The sequence below is a fragment of the Peromyscus eremicus genome, chromosome 14, assembly GCF_949786415.1.
Source record: "Peromyscus eremicus chromosome 14, PerEre_H2_v1, whole genome shotgun sequence".
Classification (NCBI taxonomy): domain Eukaryota; kingdom Metazoa; phylum Chordata; class Mammalia; order Rodentia; family Cricetidae; genus Peromyscus; species Peromyscus eremicus.
The window spans coordinates 73,368,744-73,392,886 of record NC_081430.1 but is presented as its reverse complement, the minus strand read 5'-3'; the positions used below and the strand labels follow the sequence as shown (position 1 = coordinate 73,392,886).

The window sequence follows — 24,143 nt, the reverse complement described above, 5'->3', positions numbered from 1 at the left end:
ATTCAAAATAAATATTTAGTGTATATATATGTTTATTGTGGCTCTTTGAAATATTAGACTATATAAAAAAAGAAAGTTATTCCCTCCGTTTCTTTTACTAGTTGGAGAAAATTTCCAAATAGTCTGTGTGTGCAAGGGAGCACAGTAAAGCAACTGCCGGTGTGACCACGTCACTGTATGGTTAAGGTTTTTATTGTGAATGAGAGAGAGCAGAGAGAAGCAGCAGCAGGCTGGCCATGCCCAGGGCTGTCTGTGAGAGAAGAGAGAAGAGTGCACAGTGAAAGAGCAAGAGGCTGGCAAGAGATAACGAGTGTGGCAGTCCAGAGACTAGCAGGCTGTAAGGAAGGCCAGTAGCTGTGGGGAGGGAAGGGCCAGGGGACTTTTGTGGGGCCTTGGAAATGTATACCAAATACTTGTGAATAGGGACTGTGGAAGCCTGGAGGCCACATGGGTTTTGATATGCAGCTACAGGTATATGCCAGTGGAGAGCTCTATGTCCCTTCTGCCAGAGGTAAGGGAAATGACTCCCTTTGGCAAATCAGATCCAGTTCCTGAGGAATGCTGGCTTTTATCTTGCCACCAGAAACCCTGTAGTCCAGCTTGATTTCATTTCTGGATATTTGGACATACTGAGACGTAACAGTCTGGGCCTGGATTTCCCCGCTGGATCTGATCTTTCTGATTTTTGGAATAAATTCTGAGTACTTCTTTTGTCTTGAATTATAACTGTTTGTTTGTTTTTTGCGCATGTGTGGTTCTGGAAATGGTCTGGAAATGCACCATCTTGTGATTGCCTCATTCTTACGCTTTTGAGTGTTTGTGGGTGATAGACTCAATATGTACTTAACTTTTTTTTTTTTTTTTTTTGAGACAGGGTTTCTCTGTTCTCTGTGCAGCCCCGGTTGTCCTGGAACTCGATTTGTAGACCAGGCTGGCCTCGAACTCACAGAGATCCACCTGCTTTTCGCTAGGATTAAAGGCATGCGCCACTACCGCTGGGCAAAAATAGTAGTGTTAATATCGACAAGTTCTTTATGGAAAAGGAAGTGGCTAGAGGTTCTTGTGCTCTTTATAATCTGTGTAATCCAGAGAGAGGGAGGGAAACTGTCCATGCATTCTGATATGCTTGACTTCCCTTCATAGAGTCTTCAGTCTGCATCTCCAGGTTTAGTTTTTCTTCAATCCAGTTTTCCATTTCTAGCTACTGCTAGGCACTTCAAATTTAGCATGCCCTAAATTTCTCTAGGATCTTTTCATTTTAGGGAAAGGCACTGTCTTCTCTTTTGTGGCCTAGGTGCCATCTGTTTGGCCCCTAGCTGAGCCCTCCCTGCATGCCTGGCTCTCCCCACCCCCATCCTGGCTCTTCTTTGTTCACTTCTTCCTATTGCAGAAGCCCCCAGGAAGTCTTTGCCCCCATGCTGCTATGTCTGTAGTCACCTGTCACAGAAGCTGGTGGAATGTGCCATTGACTTCCTCTCTGTGGGTCTCCTACCGTTCCCACCGACTATAACCCCTTCCCAGGGAGGTGCTCCACACTGGATGTTTTGGATCCTCTTGGAAAGCCCTCCTTCCTCTTGTGCTTCACACTGGCTTCTTTGGCTCTTTGCATAGTTGGCTTAGATTATCACCTCCCTGATAAAGAGTTGAGTGTCTCCTTATTCCCACTGAGCTTTCTCCTCACCCAGTGTTTACTGCACTGATGTCATTATTATGTATTGAATTAACTCTGTTTCAAGCTGTGAGTCTGCTCCCACTTTCCTGTTACTCTGCCTTTTCTATCTCCACTGCTCATAGCCTTTTGACGTTCTGCTCAGTGTTGTTCTTGATGCTTAGCTGTCTAAACTCTCCCTCTCTTTTGTTCAATGCTGTGTTGTTGGTGCCAAGAACACTGTGTAGGAATGAGAGAATATGTACTTGGAAGTTTAGGGCCCAGTTCACAGTTGGCATAGAGGAAACTTAAGTGGTGATCCATAATTTTTTTTCTCAGTCTCTCTAGGGCCCTTTCTGTGCCCTTGTTAAATATTTAGTAAATATAGTTAAATACTTTTTATGCGTCTAGCTCAATTTCCTTTCTTTTCTTTCTCTTCTTTTCTTTTCTTTTCTTTTCTTTTCTTTTCTTTTCTTTTCTTTTCTTTTCTTTTCTTTTCTTTTCTTTTCTTTTCTTTTCTTTTCTTTTCTCTTCTTTTCTTTTTGAGACAGGGTTTCTCTGTGTAGCTCTGGCTGTCCTGGAACATGCCCTGTAGACCAAGCTGGCCTCAAACTCGTATATATACAGACACACATGGAGATACACATACACTAAATAAATGTAATAAAAAATACAGTGATCCTTTCAAATAGTTTACTTTAAATTATTTTGATTTTATCCTTTTAGACTTACTTTTATTATTTTATGTGTGTGAATGTTTTCCCTGCATGGGTGGGTATGTGGGAAAGTTAGAGGACAGTTGTGGTAGGATTTGGTTTTCTCCTGTCATGTGGGTTCTGTGGATCAAGCTTAGGAAGGACCTCAAGCTTGGCAACAAGTGCCCTTTATGCACTGACCTTGCTGTCCTAGACATGGATGAAGTTGAGGCTCCACCCCTGGCCCACCTGTCTCCACCCCTTTAGCCTGTTCTACACGTGTGCCACCAAAGCCGTCGGAGCACTAGCGTTCACCCTGTCCGGAAACAAACGAAGTTCATCGTCATTATCACATAGCTCAAACTGATCTAACAGTACTAACTAAACACTTTGATAAAGAGCGATAAAATATTAAGGTTTATGGAAATTGCTTCTATTGAGATATGAGTAGGGCTTTGGCTTAAAAAAAGAGTTCTTTGTATATGAGTGGGTTTTGATTATTGGCACATGAGGGGTCAGCATCAATGTCTGCTCTTTAGTTCTTTGTTGTGATAGGCACTGGCAGACCTTACTCAGGTATGTGAAAGACAGGAAGGGGAAAATATTCGTTATTGCAGTGTTGCATAGGCCCTGAACTTAGGTGAACAGTCTGTTGCCCAAAATTGTTTTTTGATGACAGCTGGACCTTGTGGTCGTTAATGTTTCTTGATGCTGGGGAGAAATACTACAAAGGTAGCCTGAGGGAAAAGAAGTTTATTTTGTCTCGTGGTCCAATCCAGTGGTTCTCAACCTTCCTAATGCTGCGACCCTTGAATACAGTTCCTCATGTTGTGGGGACCCCCAACCATAAAATAACTTCATTGCTATTTCATAACTGAAATTTTGCTACAGTTATGAGTTGTAATGTAAATATCTTTGTTTTCCGATGGTCTTAAGTGACCCCCATGAAAGGGTCTTTGGATCCCAAAGGGATTGAGACCCACAGGTTGAGAACCAATGGTTTAGAGGTTGGGGAAGGCATGGCAGAGGACGCTTACAGTAGCTGGTCATAGCCTGTTATCAGACAGAAACAAGAGCTTGGGGCAGGAGTGGGGCTGAGCCGAAGGCCTCAGTGGCTTCTTTGTCAGCTAGACCATGCTGCATTCCCTGAGCTCCAGAACTTTCTGGAGTAGTGTCACCAGCTGGGAAGTGTGTGTGAGTTTGTGTGTGTGTGTGTGTGTGTGTGTGTGTGTGTGTGTGTGTGTGTGTGTGTGAGAGAGAGAGAGAGAGAGAGAGAGAGAGAGAGAGACCGAGACTTCAGATTAAACCAGTCCAGACATTCTTTTTGGTATTGTTGAAAGCAGAGAAACTACGAGACTTGGGAACTAACTGGCTTTCTAGTTGTAAGCTGTTTGTTTTCTTAGCATTTATACCAGGATGTCAGCTGGCCCACTCTTTGGTAGACAGGGGAGGATGTGAGCTATGCTGAGGTTGGGGATCAGTATGTCTTTCTTGGTGTGTGTCTCCGTTTTAAAGTGGAGTAAGGAAGATTTTGAAAGGTTTTCTGAAAAAGGAGGACTCAGCTGCTCAGAGCCAAGCAGGATTTCAGGCAGATGGAGTTTAGGAAGGAAATCAGTGCCTTGGAGATGAATCTCCTTCCAGTTAAGTGTGGAACAGTATTGGCAAAGCTTGGTGGTTGTTGGAGCTGGCTGTGGGTATGTCAGGGCTTGCTGTGGGATCGTTCTCCGCTTCTTGAGTATAAACATTTCCGTAACAAGCCACTTGGCCTGTGGAAGGTGCTTCCACCCAAGCCTTCCCCTTTGAGCCTTGTTTGTTGTCTTTGACAGTATTAACACCATCTTCATTCCAGTACCTTAACAATTATTTTGTTGAATTTGTTAAATAACAATTATTATATCAAAATCTGACCATTTTTGACCTATTAAGTTGGAAATTCCATACAGTTGGACTTAATCTTGGACTATATGTATTGGTTTTATTCTCTGCCAGTTTCTTTTCACTATGTGAATGTAATTTGCTGGCTCAGAGACACTTGCTCAGGCTTTTCTATTCTCTGGGGCTGTCATTTCTAGGCAAGATTTGTCAGAAAGAATTTAAATGTGCTGACAGTACCGTGCTGGGTGCTGCCTAGACTGAGTTAAGTAGGCAGCCACTTGGTTTTATTGTAGCAGCCTTGGAAGCCAGTGCTGTACTTATTCTCTGTTCTAAGGGTTCATTTAGCAAAGTGCTGAGTGAACAAATGAGCGTGTTCAGGGGGTAGACAGGTGGAACTGTCACCTTTATAACACCCAGGAGCTTCACTTAAAGAGCCCTGAGTGCAAGTCTGTTACGAAGCCAGGGAATGATGGACAGGAGATGGGTGCTGTTCTGCTCCCTTCAGTGAGATAATAAGGACACACAGAGAAGTGAAGGGATTTACTCTGCTGTAGTGGTGAGTTAGAAGTGGAGGCAGATCTTGTGTGTTCTCAGTGTATACTCCAGATCTCAAACCAGGTATTGTCAAAGTGTGCTCGGGAAGGACAGGGCACAGCCCTTGCATAGCAAGCCCAAGGCCCTGGATTCACTCTCCAATGCCATAAGGCATCCACTGTGCTTTGGGGCTCCTCGAGGTGCCTGAGATGATATAGAAGTCTGTGAAATCACACTTTTTGTTTTTGTTTTTTGAGACAAGGTTTCTCTGTGTAGTTTTGGTGCCTGTCCTGGATCCTGTTCTGTAGACCAGGCTGGCCTCGAACTCAGAGATCTGCCTAGCTCTGCCTCCCGAGTGCTGGGATTAAAGGCGTGCGCCACCCCCCCCCCCCAAAAAAAAATCACCCTTTTTATAACAGTACAGACAGTGTAGTCTTTTATTTTCTAGTGAGTACACTGTGGGATTTTCCAGAAGCCATTCAGTACAGCAGAAAATTAAGCCAGATACTTGAGCTTTCTAAATGAGCATTACATTTACAAAAGTGTAAATTGAGATAACTACTCTTACTCGTTTGTTTTGAAAATACAGTTCCTATAAAACTTATATAAACTGTGGATATAGTGAAGTAGTAGTGTTCGCCTCATGAGTGCAAGGCCCTGGCTTCAATTCCCAGCACCACTTTATTTGCTTATTTATCAATTTAATTTTGGGGAGACAGTTTTAACTGTGTAGCCCTGGCTGGCCTGTAACTCGAACAGGTCCTGCCTCTGCCTCCTGAGTGCTGGGATTAAAGGTGTGATCCATGATACCCAGCAAGCACCGTGATGATTTTAAGTGTATGGATGGGTAGCTGTTATAGTTTGGATCTGGCATTCTGTGTGTGTGTTGTTTTTCTTGTTAGTTATTTAATGTCTGCGTGCTGAAGGTTTGGTTGCCATCCTGTGGCAATGCTGGAAGATGGTGGAGCATTAGGAAGAAGGGTCCTACAGAAGGGAGGGAGGTCACTGGCTGTGGACACTGGGAGAGGCCAGGAGCTCGAGTGCTCTCTTCTCTGCTCTGAAAAGACTAGATCTCCTCCACCATGCCCTGCCATTGTGTACACTACTGTGTACACTACACTACTGTGTACACTGCTGCCACAGCCCGAAGCACACGGACCAAGTTGCCACAGACAGCCTTTCTTCTGCTGTTATCTCTGGTAATAAGAAAAAAAAGAAACTTTTTGTAAAAAAAGGCTGAGAACCAGATCTAGGGCCTTGCACTTGCTGGTCAAGCACTCTACCGCTGAGCTAAATCTCAACCTCTAAAATAATTTTTAAAGTTAAATTTTTTTCTTTATTTTGTGTGCATATGTGTATATGTATATGGGTGCAAGCATGCTGTAGTGTGACTGTGGAAGTCAGAGGACACCTTATGGGGGTTGATGCTTCTTTCTACCATATGTGTCTTAGAGCTAGAACTAAAGCCATCTGGCCTGGCAGCAGACACCTGTATCCACTGACATTGCCCTGGCCCTGTCTCAAGTATTTTGTCAGAGTGATGGAGAACTACCCAATACAAAATCCAGGTGATTCTGAGTTTACTTTCTAGATGTGTGTTTCCAGCTCTCTCCTTTGTGGGTACCATGATTCTATTTTTCCTAGTCAATAAGAAATAGTCTGGTAGACATTTGTCATGGTTTTTAATACACTCCTGTATAACTCATTTAATTAATGTATTTCATCTTTATTGTGAAAAGCTAAATCACACAAAAATGGAAATAGCTCTCCCAGAAAATTTGTGATGGCACTTTTTTGGTTTTTAAAAATTTTTAGTAAAGAATTGATTTTTGCCTTCTGCATGTGTGGGTATGCACACATACATGCGTGTGTGTGCGTGCGCGCACACACACACACACACACACACACACACACACACACCACGCGTACAGAAGTGCAAATGTAATCAGTATGAAACTGAAATGAAACAGTTGTACTCATTTCTGCTTCATTTTAAAAACTATGGTGTGGCAACTCACGAAATTGCATTTTAAAAATGATGTAGGACATGCTGTTACAGTACACAGAGCAAAAAGTGCTGTGTAAAAGAAACTTTGGGAACTGGGTTGAGCATTAGTTTTCCCATTGATTACAGTTGCCATCTTTCATTGTTTTTTCTTTGCTTGCAATATTTGCCAGTGTCTCTGCTCAGCTCCACGCAGATGCCCAAGGCTGGTAAAGGTTGCTGACAGAAGGAGGGTTAATGTCACTTACAAAGATAGCGTAGGAGTATTAATATCAGTGACTGCCACATGCGGAATGCATGCGTGCTTCCTATTAAGCGCTCTATATTCTCCTTGTTCCTTGCCACAGTTTGCTCTGAAATTGGTGTTCTTTTCCCCTTGGCTGGATACAGTGAAGCCGCCTTTAGTTCCCATGTTGTGTGGACCCCCAACCACAAAATTATTTTCATTGTTACTTCGTAACTGTAATTTGCTACTGTTATGAATTGTAATGTAAATGTCCGTGTTTTCCGATGGTTTCGGGTGACCCCTGTGAAAGGGGCATTCAACCCCAGCCCCGTCCCTATCCCCCAGTTGAGAACTGCTGCTTTAGTCAGCGGAGGGAACCAGGTTCTACAGTTCAGACTCAGGTTGCTATACGCGCTTGCTTTCTCCTGAACTGTTAAATTCGTTGCTGAATTGAACACCTGTGGGCCTCATTTGCCAAGGAGCTGAAGTTGTCGTTTGATGTGTAGTATCTTAACTGAAAATAGTCTTGGGTCTAGTCTACAGGGCAGGTATGTATACATCGTTAAAACTATTATTTGGTTTTCCCCCTTTGTCCCTGATCAGTGATTTCAGCAGACCTAAGTGAAATAATTTATAGTTCTTTTCAGAATGATTATTTTTTCATTTAAGATGAGAGAACAGTGTGGAGTGATTTGTTCATGTTTATGCTGAGAGCAGTTGGGATTTACTGCTGTTGGTCCTACATGGATTTGTGGGTTTTCTAATTCCTTAGTCATTGATTGATTTAGAAACAGGGTTGACCTGAAACTCCTTATGTAGACCAGGCTGGCCTTGAACTCACAGATACCTTTCTGCCTCTTGTTTCCTGAGTGCTGAGATTGACAGGCCCAATGCATTTTACCAAGAGCTTTTCCAGTAAGATACTGTATTATATAGACAAGAAACCCATAACCTTACGGCCACGCACTTGCAAAAGAACCTCCCTTAAATTGAGTCTGTGCATTTATTTGGCAGTTAAAGTATATAGATAAAGTATCTATAATGGTTTGAATGAGATTGGCCCTCATAGGCTCTATCTTTGAAAGTTCGGTTCCGGGGGCTGGAGAGATGGCTCAGAGGTTAAGAGCACTGACTGCTCTTCCAGAGGTCCTGAGTTCAATTCCCAGCAACCACATGGTGGCTCACAACCATCTGTAATGAGATCTGGTGCCCTCTTCTGGCCTGCAGTCATACATGCTGTATACATAATAAATAAATAAATCTTAAAAAAAAAAAAGAAAGTTCGGTTCCTAATTGATGGATGGTTTAGGAAGGCTTAGGAGGCATGGCCTTGTTGGAGGTGTGTCATTGGAGGTGGGCTTTGAGGTTTCCAGAGCCCATCCCAGGCCCAGTCTCTCTCTCTGACTGCAATTTGTGGATCAGATGTGATCTGTCAGCTACTGCTCCAGAGCTGTGCCTGCCTGCCTGCTGCCATGATCCCCGCCATATGATCATGGGCTCACCCTCTGAAACAAACAAGCCCCCAATAAAGTGCTTTCTTTTCTAAGTTGCCTTGGTCATGACGTCTCTTCCTGGTGTAAGAATAGTAACTAAGATGGTGTCCAAGTCCCCTTTCCTGCCTTACTTTATTCCTGCCTTCTCTGCCTCTGCTGCTTTACTGGGTGGTTTCCCTTCCTCCCTTCAAAATGAATCAGTAAAAACAGTAGAAAAATTATTTTAATAAACAGATTAAACTAAAACCTTTTGACAGGTATCATTTAACTTGGCCGTTCTTTTTAAAATTTATTGTTACTTCATTTTTTGAAATTCTGTGTTTGAGTGTTTTGCCTATATGTATGTCTGTATACTCTGTGGGTGCCTGGTGCCCAAGAAGGCCAGAAGAGGGTGTTGGATCCTCTGGGACTAGACTTACAGACAGTTGTGAGCTGCCATGTGGGTGCTGGGAACCGAACCTGGGTCCTTTGCAAGAGCAACCAGGGCTCCTACCTAACTTGGTCATTCCTTTTCAAAACTTACACTTTCTGTTTTTATTATGGCGGTATTGTCTGTTGGTCTTTTCCCTCTTCCCTTTTACTTCCCCTCTCTCTGTCTCTCTCTCTCCCTCTCCCTCCCTCTCTCTCCCTCTCCCTCCGTCTCTCCTCTCTCTCTCTCTCTCTCTCTCTCTCTCTCTCTCCCTCTCCCTCCGTGTCTCTCTCTCTCTCTCTCTCTCTCTCTCTCTCTCTCTCTCTCTCTCATTTTCATTTTATGATTATTGTGAAAACTGAGTGGTCCTGGTAGTAGTCAGTTGCTTAGGGAATGTTGTCATGTGCTCGATGTGGTCCTCAGGAACTTCCTGAGTTCATTTCACCCGCTGATGGTGAGAACAAACAGGCTCGGGTGCTCTGTTTTTCTAACTGCTGCTGTGACCTGGGTAAAATGTTTGGTTTCTGTGTACCTTACTTTCTCCATTTGTAAACTGTGGTATTACGAAGTCATTTCTGGAAATGTTGCCTGACTCAATGTATACTAGCTGCTGTTAGCTTTTGTTATCAAGGCAAGTTGGCAGTTTCTGACATGTATTGAGAATACTCAGTAAGTGCTAGTTACTTAATAGTTCTACATTTAACGTTTGCTTTTAGATAGTGTATTGGGTGGGTTTGGCTGAGGTGGATGCGGGGGACCCCCCCCCCCCACTTGCAGTTCCCTTGTTTCTGCTTCCAGAATACTTCCAGGATTGCAGGTGTGAGTGTCCATGGCCAGCCGTCATTGTCACCTTAATGACAGTTGGCACTCAGTAACTGTGTGAGCTTGGGCATTATCATTTATCATCCCTGGGTTTTTAGTCTAACCATGTATAAAACAAAGGTATGAAACTGGTCTCTCTCTCTCTCTCCTCCATCTCTCCCTCCCTCCCTCAGACATTTCTTTATTGTTTGTTTGTGGGTGTGTAGAGGTCAGAGGACAATTTTTTGTGTCTGTTCTGTCCTATTATTGGGTCCCTTTTGTCAGACGACATGCCAGAGGCCTTCGAGGGTTTGAGCCAAGGTGCCCCACGGCTGGTGAGGGAGACATGCAATGCAGACGTGGCAGCACGTGGTATGCTGCGGTGGGAAAGTTACTCACACATGCAGACACGGCATCCATGTGGAAAGTGTTATTGGGGGGAAGGGAGAAGGGAAGAGAGGGAAGAAGAAGAAGAGAAAAGGGAAGAAAGGAAGAGAGGAAGTGTGCACTACCTTATGTGGGGAGGGGAGAGGGGAGGGGTGGAGAGAGAGAGAGAGAGAGAGAGAGAGAGAGAGAGAGAGAGAGAGAGAGAGAGAGAGTTTTTTTTTTTTCTTAAAGGGCACTTTACATAAGATGACATCTGGACAGGATCCTGGGCGGGTCTCCAAGGGGCGGGCCAGAATGCTAACAGTCCCAGTGATCCAGTGAAGGTTGTAAGGCTTGGTGGCAGCAGCTTGACCTCTTGAGTCATCTCCTTCTAGTGTGGATGTGTATTCATTTTTATGCTGTCTTAAATTAAAATGGCAGCGACCCCCCCACCCCCCAATGTTTGTGCACATGCACTCTTGTGCGTTCGTGAGGGGCACAGGTTGACATGAGGTGTTTTCTGTAGCTCACCACCTTAGTTTTTTGAGACAGTATCTTTCACTTGTGGCTTTGTTGGCCCGCCAGGGAGCTCCAGGGAGCCAGCCGCTTGTCCTCACCTCCCTAGCACTGAGATCCCAGAAGTGGACTGCTAAAGTTGGCTTTTATGTCAATGCTGGGCATCAGAGCTCAGCTCCATGTGCTGCCTGGCAATTTTTTTCTGGTGTGTGTGTGTGTGTGTGTGTGTGTGTGTATGTGTGTGTGTGTGTTTGTGTGTGTTTTAAATTTTTAAAAAAATTATTTTTGTCGTACTAGAGCTTTAACGTAGGGCCTCATGTATAAGAGGCAAGCACTCTACTGCGGAGCTGTCATCGTGCCCTCCAGTAATGATTTCCTTATGAAGTGCTGCAGATGGTGGTTACTTCATGTCTGTGATCTACATATTTAGTAGTTAATGTGGCCTTCATAACCGATATTCCTGGGAACAGCCCATTAGATTAAATGAGAGTTGATAGAAGAGTTAGTCCTTGTAAATAACCATTTTAAAATGGAGATGTATTGGATATGTGTGTATTTAAAAAAACAAGACCAGTATTTTTGGTATAAATGATTCATCCTGTTCTTAATTTCAAAGTATTTGTGGACACTGGTCAGATATCATAATGTAACTTCTTATTCAGTTATGTCTGCTTTTAATATGATCTTCCACATGACTTATCAGAGTTTTAGGAGTTACTTTATAGGTATCAGTTGTTAGTAGGTTGGAAAGCACTTGAAATTGTAAGGAAACTTTAAAGTACCATGACTGCCAGCCACCGTAATGATCTGTGTTTTCATGAAGGTAAACAGTGTAGTCACATAATAAATAAGCTGCAAAAATGGCTTCACAGTCAGACTGGTACAGTAGGTCGGTCATAGGCTGCTTCTGAACTGTCAGCCATCTGGTGATGACTAGAGGTATCACTTGGCTAAACAGTTGAATCTGATTTGAGAAGTCTTAGTATTTGAACCAGCTCTAGCAGGGAAACCCCTTTATTAACGAATATAATAACTACATTTGCATAGAAGGCGGTGATCTTCGTGTAACCCATAAAATATGTCTTAAATTAATCCCAGTTACAATTTTGAATAAATCATTCATCCTTGGTGAACTTTACATTTCTCCACTGCAGAGAGAACAGATCCAGCCAGCGTAGTTTACATGGTTATTAGGAGTGTGAACGGCACAGTCCATTTTGAGAATGCTCAAACTGCTGGGTCTTCTCTCGGGCTCCTTGTCATGCGCGTACCTCCTCATTCACACCAGGTGTCTTCTGTTTCTGTCCCATTCATGCCTCCCTTAACTCCCGTTACCAGTGGGGCAGGTTACCCACGTGGGTCTTCTTGATCTTAGGCTGTGCTGGTGATGACAGAGATTTGAACACTCAGGCTCACCTCCCTAAAATTTAGGTGGAACTGACTAATGTCAGGTGTTCCAGGACAAAATGAAACAAGGAGACACTTAGTACCCTTCTGAAAAAGAATGTGGATGTCTTTGAAGCAAGCCAGTGTAGATGCAAAGGGAATGCTGGAAGACAGAGAAGACAGACTTGACACAGCTTAGTGGGATCCTTTAAACATTCAGAAGTCACAAGCTAGCTGGAGATTCTGGTCACCCTTGCGTTTTGTCATTTTGTTTGATTCAAAGAGGAAATAGTGACTGCATGCCTGCCTCAATCTGAATTGAAGTCTACCAAAAACATTAACTCTTACGAATGTGCCCCCATCCCAGTGTATGCTGTGGATTGTAGATTTAAAAAAAAAATCCTAAAAACTGTTAGTTGTTCACATGACTCTTAGCAGAGGTGGAGGAGTGTGTGTGGGTACCTTTCCAACTGTGTGTTGGCAGGGGAAGAACATTTCTGTGACTCTGTTTCCTATATGCAAAATAATATGACTCACAACAGTGTGGAGCAGAGGTAGAGTTAATACTCTGAGCTGCTTAGAATGGAGACTGCAGCACAGTAAATGCTTAGTAAGTTTTTACTATTATTATAGACACATGAAATGACTGGGAAAGAATGACTCATTCAGGATTTTCAGAAGCTGTTCTGAACCAGGAAATAGCTCTTCAGAATAGGAATCTTTTTTTTCCCCTCTGTACCTGACCTGTCCTCAGTGACCCTTGTTTATTTTGCTTTCTCATTCAGTAGCAAATGCCTTTGACACTGTTTGTAATGTTTAAGATTAAAAGACTATGCCATTTCCAGTAAGGACCAGTTTCTGAAACAGCCTGTTCATCTGACCCCTCTGGATCCACGAGTCCTCTATGCATTAGGCATCTGGTTTCATCAGAAGTTTGAAGCACACATTTTTATGTGCTTTCTGTATCCTAGTGAGCCTGGTGCCTGGTGTACAGATTTAAGATACAAGAAGTTTTAAAATGTTGAAGAGTGTCACTTAAAACAGCCTCCCCTAGCTAGGTGGTGGTGGTGTATGCCTTTAATCCCAGCACTCAGGAGGCAGATCTCTGAGTTCAGCTCTCTTGAGTTCGAGGCCAACCTGGTCTATAGAATAAGTTTCAGGAGAGTCAGGGCTACACAGAGAAACACTGTTCGAACCTCGCCCCCTCCCCCAAAAAGAGCAGTCTCCTCTGAGCTTGTTGCACTTGTGACCACTGTCAAGGGCGCTGTCATCTGTGTGCAGGGCTCTGTAGCTGGAGTGCTTTAACTGCATGGTGGGGCAAGATGTGGCCCTGGGTGACGGCGGCTTTGCATGCCCCGACAGCTGGGTGATTTCACATACCTCCTCAGCACTGCTGCCCTTTCTCCATCCGAGTGAGAAGTTTATTTGGAAGTAATCTCAGTGACTTGTATTAATTAAGCTCTACATTATTTTACTTGAATGTGGCTTGGGAAAAATAGACACACCAAAAAAGGGAGGGAAAACTGTATGTACCAACAAGTTAGAAATTCTTGCTTCTTTATTTTCATTGTGTGGTGCTGAGGATTTATGTGTATGGGCATGCTGCTGCTAAGCCATACCCTCAGAAACACATTTCAAATTTTCTATATTTGAGTACTGCATGAAATAGTTTATGCGTTGTATTGTCTTTTGTGAAATTCTTGAGCTGTCATTGAGAATTTCTCTCTTTTAGATTCATTTTGTTTATCAACAGTAATTTAGGAGCTAAAGTTTATTGAGCATTATATGTGTTCTAAAGGCTTCCATGTGTCCTTTTATTCATTGCCATATTTATAAATAGTACCTACAGGATAGGTGCAGTTACTATGCCCACATTCATACATGAGGGAACAGAGGCACAGAGCCTCAGCTAAGCAAAGCCGGCTTTGGGATCCAGGCAGTTTTAATTGTCACACTGTATTACCTACAGTTGCTCAGCAGGTACATGTGAAGCTGATTGGAATCCAGTTCTTCTAATTTCAGACTGGTTGGGCATGAACCACACAACCACCTGGAAGAATGCAGAATGAGATTATCTCCCCCTCCCCCCATTCTAATTTATCTGAAATCTTAAACATTTCTGTGACTTTTTTTCAGAATTACAATGGGCAGACTTTTGAGATAGTGAACTTAGTTTCCCATTTTAGCTTTATGTTGACTGTGTTTAATCATACGGGCTCAAATTTCCCGCACTTCATTTGGCTCATAAACAGTAATATGTTACCCAAAAGGGAAAGTTGTTTCCAGGGTAACAGAAGAGGAAATGTTTGAACTACTCAGTGACATGTTTAGTTAAGCCCTAGGGTCTGACATTGAACATAGAAATGCTGAATTCAGGAAAACCTGGATCTTAGAAATGCATCATCAGCGTGCCTAGCTCCAGACTCCAGTGCCTCTGTCTGTCCTCAGGAAGCCAGTAGCAAAGAAGGGACTTGGGTGTGTATATCCAAGCCAAAGCTAATATCACATCTGAACTGTTGAATGTATTAAAATGCCTTTCTGTTCTGAAAGTGCTTTCCAGGCACTTTCCTGCCCTTTTAAGAATCTCTGTGTTCCTGCTCTCCACAGTTTGATTTTAGAGTTGTACAGTCACATACTGTTTACATACATATTGAAATACATATATTTAACTTCTCTGTTTGAATAATAGTGTTTTTGTACTACAAATACTGGGATTTCAAGTGGATAGTATTTCTCTTAGCAGATTATTTCAAATTGGAATTTTGGACTTGCTCAACTAATGTATGGCTTTACATTTGTATTTAATGCATGTTAAGTAATAGCCATCCTATGAAGCACAGGGTAGCTCCATAATCAGGGCCTGTATTACATGCGGTCACTAGGTTTTATTGCTCAGATTATGACTTTAATTATAAATGTAAGCTTTGGTACTTTGGGGATTAGAGGTCATTCCACTCTTAATGCTGTGTCACTTTTAAGAGCTTAAGGTCTAATATTTAAAACTCCCAGCTGATGAGCATCTCTGAGCTGGCGTTGTAACATTAGATTGATGCTGTGTGTTTTCTTTTGGTATTCTAAATCAGATTTTAAAAGTTGATGGGGGTCCATGAGTAGTTTGGACTATATGTTGTAAATTAACAGCTCAGTCATCCATCTGGCCACCCTTCTGTCTGTCTGTCTGCCTTTACATCCTCCCCCTCCCCATTGTTTCTAACCTCATAGTGTAAGAACAGCCACAGGTTCATCTCATTCTGAAATGATTCACAATGATGTTAATCCTCAAAACAGTGGAAGCGCTTAGGCCATTTTAATCCCTTGTTGAAGTAATCTTCTGAGAAAAGGTCCTCAATCAATGGAAATGGTTGAAAATAATGTGTAACAGAGTAAGTGCTTCCTGCAAACCTTATATCTGGTCTTTTCTTTTTTTCTTTACCTTACAGTTGTGACATATGTAAAAGTAATCTTTGAAGTTTTTGTTGCTTATACTTTTGGGTGAAAGATTGGGCTTCAGGCACACACATCCAAGAAATGTGATGTGCTCGTTCCTGTGTTGTGTGCTTGTGATCTGTTATTTGTCTTAAAGATAACTGTGGAAGAGAAGACAGATTATGACTGTGTATGTGTACAAAGAGGTAACATTTGGTGTCTGATAGTACTAGAATACAGTACGAACAATTTTAATATTTCTAGAAATATTTGAGATTTATTTTTAAAGTGTTTTAAAAATAATTTTGAAGTTATGTTAAAATACAAGGAATTCCCTATAGGAATAATCATAAAAGCTATAAAGTAGAAAGTTTGCTCTCTTTTGTGTCTCGTCTCGTGGATACTTGATAAGTTTTTGTCAAAGGAATTTTTTTTTTTTCCCCAAAAAGCACTTCTAGTTTTATAGACGGCCTTTCATTTCATCCTCACTCAACCTTGTAAAGTTTATTTTCTCTATTTTACAGAGAAGGAATCTAAGCCCAGTATTACTTAGTAAACAGTAAAGGTGTGACTCTAATTCCGAACTGAGGTCTAGGACAGAACCCTCACATTGTCTCTGAGGCCCAAGGTGACCTGCAGCTATCCACCCCTTGTTCTTCCGTCCTGTCTCCCCCACTTCCCACTGCAGTCATGTGCTTGGTTTCCCTCTGGTTCCTCTGCCTGCTCCTTCCTGCCAGAGGGCCCTGCATTTGCTGTTTCTTTGAGGGGCACGCTTTCATGCAGACATCTTTGCTGGTCTCCTGTACAAATCTCTTTCAATCTCTCTCTCTCTCTCTCTCTCTCTCTCTCTCTCTCTCTCTCTCTCTCTCTCTCTCTCTCTCTCGTTTTTTCAAGACAGGGTTTCTCTGTGTAACATTCCTAGCTGTCTTGGAGCTTGCTTTGTAGACCATGCTGGCCTCGAACTCACAGACACCTGCCCAAGGAATGCACCACCAAGCCTCCAAGCCTGGCTTCAAGTTTCTCTTTTCAGGTGAATGCTGTGCTCAGAACTGTACCTCCCAGTTCTAGCATATATAGTCTGCCTTGCCTTGTGCACTATTACCCCCAGAGCATGTTCCATATAATACAATAGACGTATTTATTATTTTTAGTTGTCCCTGTTCCCTGACTCCTCTGGAATGTACTAGTTAGGGATTTTTACAAGATCTCTAGCCGGGATCTTGAAGAGATCTGCCTGGTTCTGCCTCCCAGGTACTAGGATTAAAGGCGTGCGCTGGCATGCAGGGCTCAGGTTAGTGTCAGTGACTATTTGATGAGCAGATGAATGAATGGGTACAAAGGTCATATCCCTTACATAGGTGTTGTGCCGGCAGGCCAGGCCTTCTCCGTGGACTCGGAGATGGAACTTGAGTCTTCACACTTGCATTGCAAGCCATTTCCTTAGCCCATTGTTGAGTCTGTTTTTGATTTTAAAAATTATTCTTTTTATTTTTGGAGTATGTTTTGCAGTTGTGTATGAATGTGTACCTTATGCATGCTTGCTACCTGATGAGGCCAGGAGGTGTCAGGTCCCATAGAACTGGAGGTACAATGAGCCACCACGTGGATGCTGGGAATCAAACCTGGGTCCCTTGCAAGTAGCAAGTGCTCATAGCTGCTGAGCCATCTCTCCAACCCCACCTCCATTGTTTAGTCTTAAAAGTCATCTAGGTTTTAGACTTTTGAATGCAGTTTTAGAAAACGAGGCAGTATCTTACCGGAGGTTAATAGGAAGAAACAGTTCAAAGACATTTTTTTTTTCATGTAAGCTGGCTTTCTCTACTTTTACATTCATAAATGCTATGTCATTAAAAATTAACATAGGTTTAAAATTTGTGCTTCAGGACTACACATTAGAATAGTTTTTTTTCTATTAAATATGTTATTTATATTTTTCCTCTGTTCATCAGTACAATTTTCTTCTAGAGGGATACAATTTTAAGTTAACATTGATTTACACAGGGAAATAAAATTCAGTATGTATGCTTAAACCTGGCTAGCCACCTCACCCCAGGGATCCCCGTCTCCGCCTCCTTCCGTGTGGTGTGCTGGGAATCCCAGCAACTGTTGTGCCTGCCAAGCTTTTGTATGGGTTCTGGGGATCCCAGCACCAGTTTTCCTGCTTCACAACAAGTGCTTTCTCCGCGGAGCCCTGCCTGCAGCTCAGCAAGCTCCAGGAATTCCACCTATGCGAAATGCTATTGGTGTCTCCGTCCTTGGAAATACGCCCTCAGGAAATGAATTAATAATAGAGATACTAACCTTGGAAGTCAGGGGCTTTGGCGGCTTCTGTCCTGTGGTGAGTTGGTAACAGGAAAGTAATTTATACTTACAATTAGGGGTTGAAGAACTTAACAGTATTTCATTTCTTGGGCCGTCAAGCTTCAGTAATTACCTTGACATTAAAAGGTAAAGCTTATAAAGTGTTGGAAACAGAAATATTCATCAGTTGTGTGTGTGTGTGTGTGTGTGTGTCCCTCTGTAGACTTGTGTCTGCATCTACTTCTTTTCTGTTTATTCTGTTGCAAATATAGTGTCAGAGCAACAGGAAAGCCTCAAATCAGGATTTTGCTGCATAGGCTACTCTAGTGTGTGGTTACGGTAGTGACCTTTGTGTTTTGTTTATGAATTAGACCACATGTATTGGCTTTGGGGAGGGAAACTGAAGAGCTCCAGGAAAGAATAATAATAAACACACCCTGATTATCTAAACTGGGGGCAGTGGAGGGAGTAAATAATATGTTATTATTAAAATTTAAGTTTAGTCATCTGTATTATTCATTTGTTTACGACTAGTTGTATGCTTTTCAGTTTAAAACATACTGGTATTTGAAGGCAGGTCAATATATTATTGTTTACTTTTAGATTACAACTCTTCTTAAAGAATTCACTAATCATGGTAGTGAACAAATCTTTTTAGTCCCAGTGATGATGACTGTTGTTAGTTCCTATTATTTATCACAGTCATCACCATCATCACCACCACCGCCATGGTTGGCGGCACCACCACCACCACCACCACCACCACCACCACCACCACCACCACCATCATCATCACCATTATGGGCCCTGGGATAAGACTGTTTGTTTGTGGGGGTGGGGAGCAGGTAGGAACTGAGCTCTTATTGGCATATGACTTGACTGTTTTGGACATCAGTTTCTTCACCTGAAATAGTGGTAGTGGCTGCTCACAGGACATTCTAGGGGTAAAGAGGGGTGATGCACGTTAGAAGCTTAATGTGTGCTTTGTAACAGTAAATGTTCTTTTTACTGTGCTGGTCCCTCCCTTGTGTCTGGACAATTCAGTATTGGCCCTTTTAGTTTTCCTGTGCTGATTGATAGCCTTGTGCTCAGGGTTTTGGTAGTGTTGTATTGTGTAAGCCATTCTATAAACTAAGTTTTGAGGCTATATAGAAAGTAGGCACTAGTAATCAACCAAGTGTTGTGAAAGCTTCCTACTAGATTGGCAAGAGTTCTGAAAGCCGCCAACTCTACATTCAGCTTGTACGACCGAGGCCAAGAAGAAATGCTTTCACTGTTGTAGATGTTTTTCAGGGTCCTTCCTTAGCTTAAGAGACAAAGTTTTTACTGCTGGCTTAAACAAACAGAAAGAAAAGGGATTTCGGAGGTGGAGGGGATAAAAGGATTTTAAAGCTCTTGCTTTTACCACAGTGGTTTTCAGCCTTGGCTACACACAGGGAAATCATCTGAAATGCTTCTTATGAAATAAAAATGACTAGCAGTAGAAATGATAGGGCACCCACTACCATCTCCATCACAGCAAGTTTGAATACACAGTAAATTGGAGGTGAAGAATGCAGTACTTTAGTTACCAATCTGGTACAGTGAAGTATCTTATCTTTCTTTTTTTCGGTTTTTTTTTTTTTTTTTTTTTTTTTTTGGTTTTTTGAGATAGGGTTTTCTATGTAGCTTTGGCGCCTTTCTTGGAACTCACTCTGTAGCCCAGGCAGGCCTGGAACTCAGAGATCCGCCTGCCTCTGCCTCCCGAGTGCTGGGATTAAAGGCGTGCACCACCACCACCCAGCACAGTGAAGTTGCTTGAATGATCATGTTATATTTGGCTCTAGTTCCTAAGGCTGAAAGCCTAATTTTATTATTTAATTCATTATAAAAATTGATAGTTGTCTTCTTTTGATGAAATATTGTTGGCTGTTTGTGACTTATTAGCTCAAAAGTAATTCTTAATGAAAGCATTCATAATTCTTTCTAGGTTTCCTGAAATACTTGCTATACAAAGAAAGTGCTGCCTGGGTCTGTGTTCAGAGGTAACATTGGTGAAAACAATTTGGACAGACCCAAAGGGCAATCAGCTAGGCATTTTACCACATGCTCTAATGCACTTTTTGTATTAGACTTTTAGGGCTAAATAGCCTTAATGCTTTGTAGGAAGCGTCTTCTTAGAACCGAGACATTATTTCTAGGTTTCTCTAAGTGTAGGGTCATGTGCCTTCGACAAGGAAAAGTCTCACTGATTTTGTTGAGAGTCATCAAGGGTTGTCAGGAAACTGGTAGTGTACATACATGGTCAGGAGATTGCTCATCCTAAAGCAAAGTTCAAAAGTAGGGTGGAGGGGTCAGATACTGCAGACTGTGTCATGCCTGGTCTGTGCTGGACCTTACTTTTTATTTTATTACCTGTCTGTCCTTCCATCCATCTGTTGATCCAAGACAGAGTCTCATGTATCCAAGGCTAGCCTTGAACTGGATATGTAACTGAGGATGACCTTGAACTCCTCATTCTTTGCCTCTCTCTAGGCTAGGATAGGGAGAGTGGCTATGACTGTTAATAACCATGGATCTGAATTTGCTCTCTCTTCTTGAATGTTGTGGTCACTTTTCCATTACATGTCGTGCCTGTAGGCTTCTAAATTACCTGTGTGTGCACACCGTAGGAGACTGGACATTTTCTTTAGCTTGTTGATGGGATGGCAGCTGATGGGGAGATGGATGCTGTGAGATGGTGATAGAAATACGGAGCAGCATCTACTGCTCCAAAGGAAAGAGGAAGGCAGCGTGCTGTAACTTTGCTACTCACTGCAGTGTCGTCTTCATAAGAACTCTTCAGGAGGTGGGCTTAACTCCAATGGCCTTCTGGATTGCTGGAACCTGATCTGGTGAGACCTCACCACACTGTAGTAACTGGACCAGTTTATTCTCCCCTTTAAGCTCTGGCATTGGTCAGGAGAGTCATTGTGCTAATGACCTTCATGCTGTTATACAACTACTTATCAATTTCTTGTTATTTATGGTTATGATTCCACGGAGCTCTCTGTGGGGCAGGATAGCTTTTGTAGGCCAAAGGATTCCATTGGAAAATAGTGACAGATCTATTGACTGCCTGCTTGGGATTCTAAGATGACCTTAAATTTTTAATATTTTACATTTATTTCTAAAGGTCTAGTATTTTCCTTCAATTTTAAGCTACTTCAGAAGTGTTTAGATGTTCAGGTGATTTGGGTTTGGGAAGTGGTGGCAAATGTTGCTTACACATCATGGCCAGAATGTACTGGCTGTGTTCATGCTATCTTCTTTTTGTGATTTAGAAGATTTTCCTCTTTTCAAGTGCAGGGGAGCAGGGTACCTAGTTCTCCCTCCCTTCCTCCCTCCTTCCCTCCTTCCTTCCCTCCCTCCTCCCCTCCCTCCTCCCCCTTCCTCCCTTCCTCTTAAATTTTTTTATTTTTATTTTTATGTGTATTGGTGTTTTGCCTGCATGTATGTCTGTCTGTGTGAGGGTGTCGGATCCCTTGGAACTGGAGATACAGATAGTGGTGAGCTGCCATGTGAGTGCTGAGAATTGAACCTGGGTCCTCTGGAAGAGCAGCCAGTGCTTCTAACTGCTGAGCCATCTCTCCAGCCCCTCTCCTCCCTTTCAAATAAATGTTTCTTGAAAGAGTATATTTGCTTTTGAAGTGGTCCATAGATATTAAACTTCTGCTTCGTTGAAATCTTGTGGACCACACAGCACTCCTCTGGTCCTTGTTCAGCCCTGTCTCTCACAATCTGTCAGGACTAGGGCCATGAGAACATGGTGACTGGGGCAGCACAGCTCTGGAGTGCAGTCCCAGGACTAGTCCATACAGGAAGAGCCCTTCACTTGGACCATCCCTTCCACTCTCCACCACCACCAAGAGGAGAGGGATGACACGGGGCAAGAGAAAGGGAGACAGACAGACTTTGTCCACAGTTCCCAGGCTCTTGTGAATGCTTGGGTTCGTGTTATCCTGGCTCAGCCTTCCTCTAGTTAGAAGCATTCCTGGCTCTTCAACTGATTCTGTAGCTCGTTCTTGGGTCGTGATGGGAAAAATGTTTTCAGCTGTTACTACAAAAATTGTTTAAGGACACCCCCGCATCTTGTGGTCTGTCCTGACTGCTTAAGTTCTTTAATGAAGGGAGGCCCTCTTAGGAGCATTTAATCTGTGATAAAGGATAAAGAATAGAAAGCAAAGCCTTTGCTCTGCCTGGGAAGCTCTGGAGGCAGCTCCAGGAGGAGCCCAGTGTGCTACTTCATGAATGGGGGCGTGCTGGAGTTTGTGGTCCTCTCTGTTTGCTTCTGCCGGCCGCTGCCTTTGCACACACCCTATTTCTGCACTGTAGTCGTTAGCCTTTCCGTGTGTCTGAGTGCGGCATGCATGGTGTAGAGGAGCCCAGGTTCTGGAACCACACAGCCTGGGTTTGAATCATGTCTCCACTGTTTATTAGCTGTGTGATTCTGGGTACGATACTGAATTTCTCTGTCTTGATTTACTCATGTAGTAAATTGAAAATAACACCCATTCATGTACACTGTTGTAGAGATTAAATGAGAATTAGTGTGTCTAAGTGCTTAGACTTGAACACAGAGTGTACCCAGCACACCCAATAAATAGAAGTAAGTTGTTATTGTTCCATCTAGTGAGTAGATAGCCTGCTTCAGATTTGTCTGCCATGCGTCAGTTCTCATGAACAAATGGATTCCAGCTACTTACCATTAAGAAACTTCTAAATGCCAACTGCCTGAATGTTTTGAATTGTTAAATATGTAAATCTGTTGAATGACCACAGACATTGTTTTTGCTTGAATGATGGTTTGCTCTTTAAAAAGCTGTCATCTACGGATGCTTCAGACTTCCTATGTACTTGAAAGCATTCTCCATGTGGACAGTCTAATTTGGGGGCTTTGTTAAACCTATGCTATCAAAATTCGGAGTAATTAAAAATCCCCTGAAGATTTTAACCTTTAACTGATGTCCCATTAGTAAGCTTTTTCTCTGTTCCCATTCACCTTGGAGGTGTCAGGTAAACTGGCTCAAGTCTGTGGAGTCCTTTTTTAGTAGCACAAAGGCCATGTGGGTGTGGCTAGAGACCCAAGCACTGTTCCCAACTCCATAACTTATCATGAAATCTCAATAATCATCTCTATTTTTTAAAAATAGAATGCCACCTGCTTACCTCTGAATGTATTCTCAGTATTAATGAATTATGCACTTGGATGATGGCAGCAGAGCCTACCCTGATTGTGTCACTTACTTATCTGTTGTGCGACAAACACCATGACCAAGGCAACTTAGAGAAGAAAGCATTGACGGGCTCACAGTTTCCCAGGGTGAGTCAGGAACCATCGTGGCAGGGAACATGGAAGCAGGCAGGCAGGCAAGGCGCGTACTGGAGCGGTGAGTTTACATCCTTGTCTGCAAGTAGGAGGCAGAGAGGAGGAGAGAGCTAAGTGGGAATAGTTTTGGCTTTTGAAACCTCAAGGCTCACCCCTAGTGACACACCTCCTCCAACAAGGCCACACCTCCTAATTTTTTCCAAACAGTTCCACCAACTGGGGACTAAGCATTCAAATAAGAGTCTCTCTGGGCCATTCTCTTCAAACCACCACACTGATCATAATTCTCATTGCCGTTCAAGGGAAGCTGCAGTATAGGGGTAGGGGTGGGTAAAGTAGTAGAAAGAAATAGGAGAGGAACTGGACTAGCCAACTGTAGATCATTGTCCTTCCTAGCTGGAGAATTTTAACCCTAAACTTCTGTTTCAGTTTTAGAAATAACACCGAGCCAAATGTCTGAGCTATTTGTGTGTGTGTGTGTGTGTGTGTGTGTGTGTGTGTGTGTGTGTGTGTGTATGTGTGGGCACATGCATGCCATAGCACACATGTAGAGGTCTGAAGACAACTTGTAGAGTGGGCGTTCTTATTCCATCATGTGGGTTCCAATGATTAAACTAGGATTGTCAGGTTGTGGAAAAACGCCTTTCCGTGACTAGCCATTTTGCTGACCCTCTGGGGACATTTTAATAAAAGATGCTAGTGGGTTTTTCTCATTGCTCAAGAAGAACATGGGTCAAATATAGAGATTCAAGTGAAATTTGTTCTTATATTACCACTTCTGATGTGCTATTTTGTGTATCTGCTTGGGTGTGTGAATGCGTGTCTGATGTGGAGGCCAGGGGTCAGCTTTGGGTCTGTTCCTCAGACGCTGTTCACTTTGTTTTTTGAGCAGAGTCTCTCACAGGGATCGGGGCTCACTCACGAGCTAGGCCAGGCTGCCTGGCTGGCAAGCCCTGGGAACACGTGTGTTCTTTCCTCCTCAGCTGGGGTTACAGATGTGCACCAGCATGCCTGGCTTTCCTGTGGTTGTGGGGATTGAACCTGGGTCCTCAGGCTTGTGTGGAAGCACTTTGCCGACTGAGCCACTTCCCTGTGTTGGTGTACTTGTTGACATT

The 24,143-nt window shown here is 42.9% G+C and overlaps 1 protein-coding gene across 3 annotated transcripts in view; it reads left to right on the top strand.

Annotated features, from left to right (window-relative positions):
- Positions 1–24,143, top strand: part of Ppp2r5e (protein phosphatase 2 regulatory subunit B'epsilon) — a 154,220-nt gene that overhangs the window by 60,356 nt on the left and 69,721 nt on the right. The window lies entirely within an intron of this gene.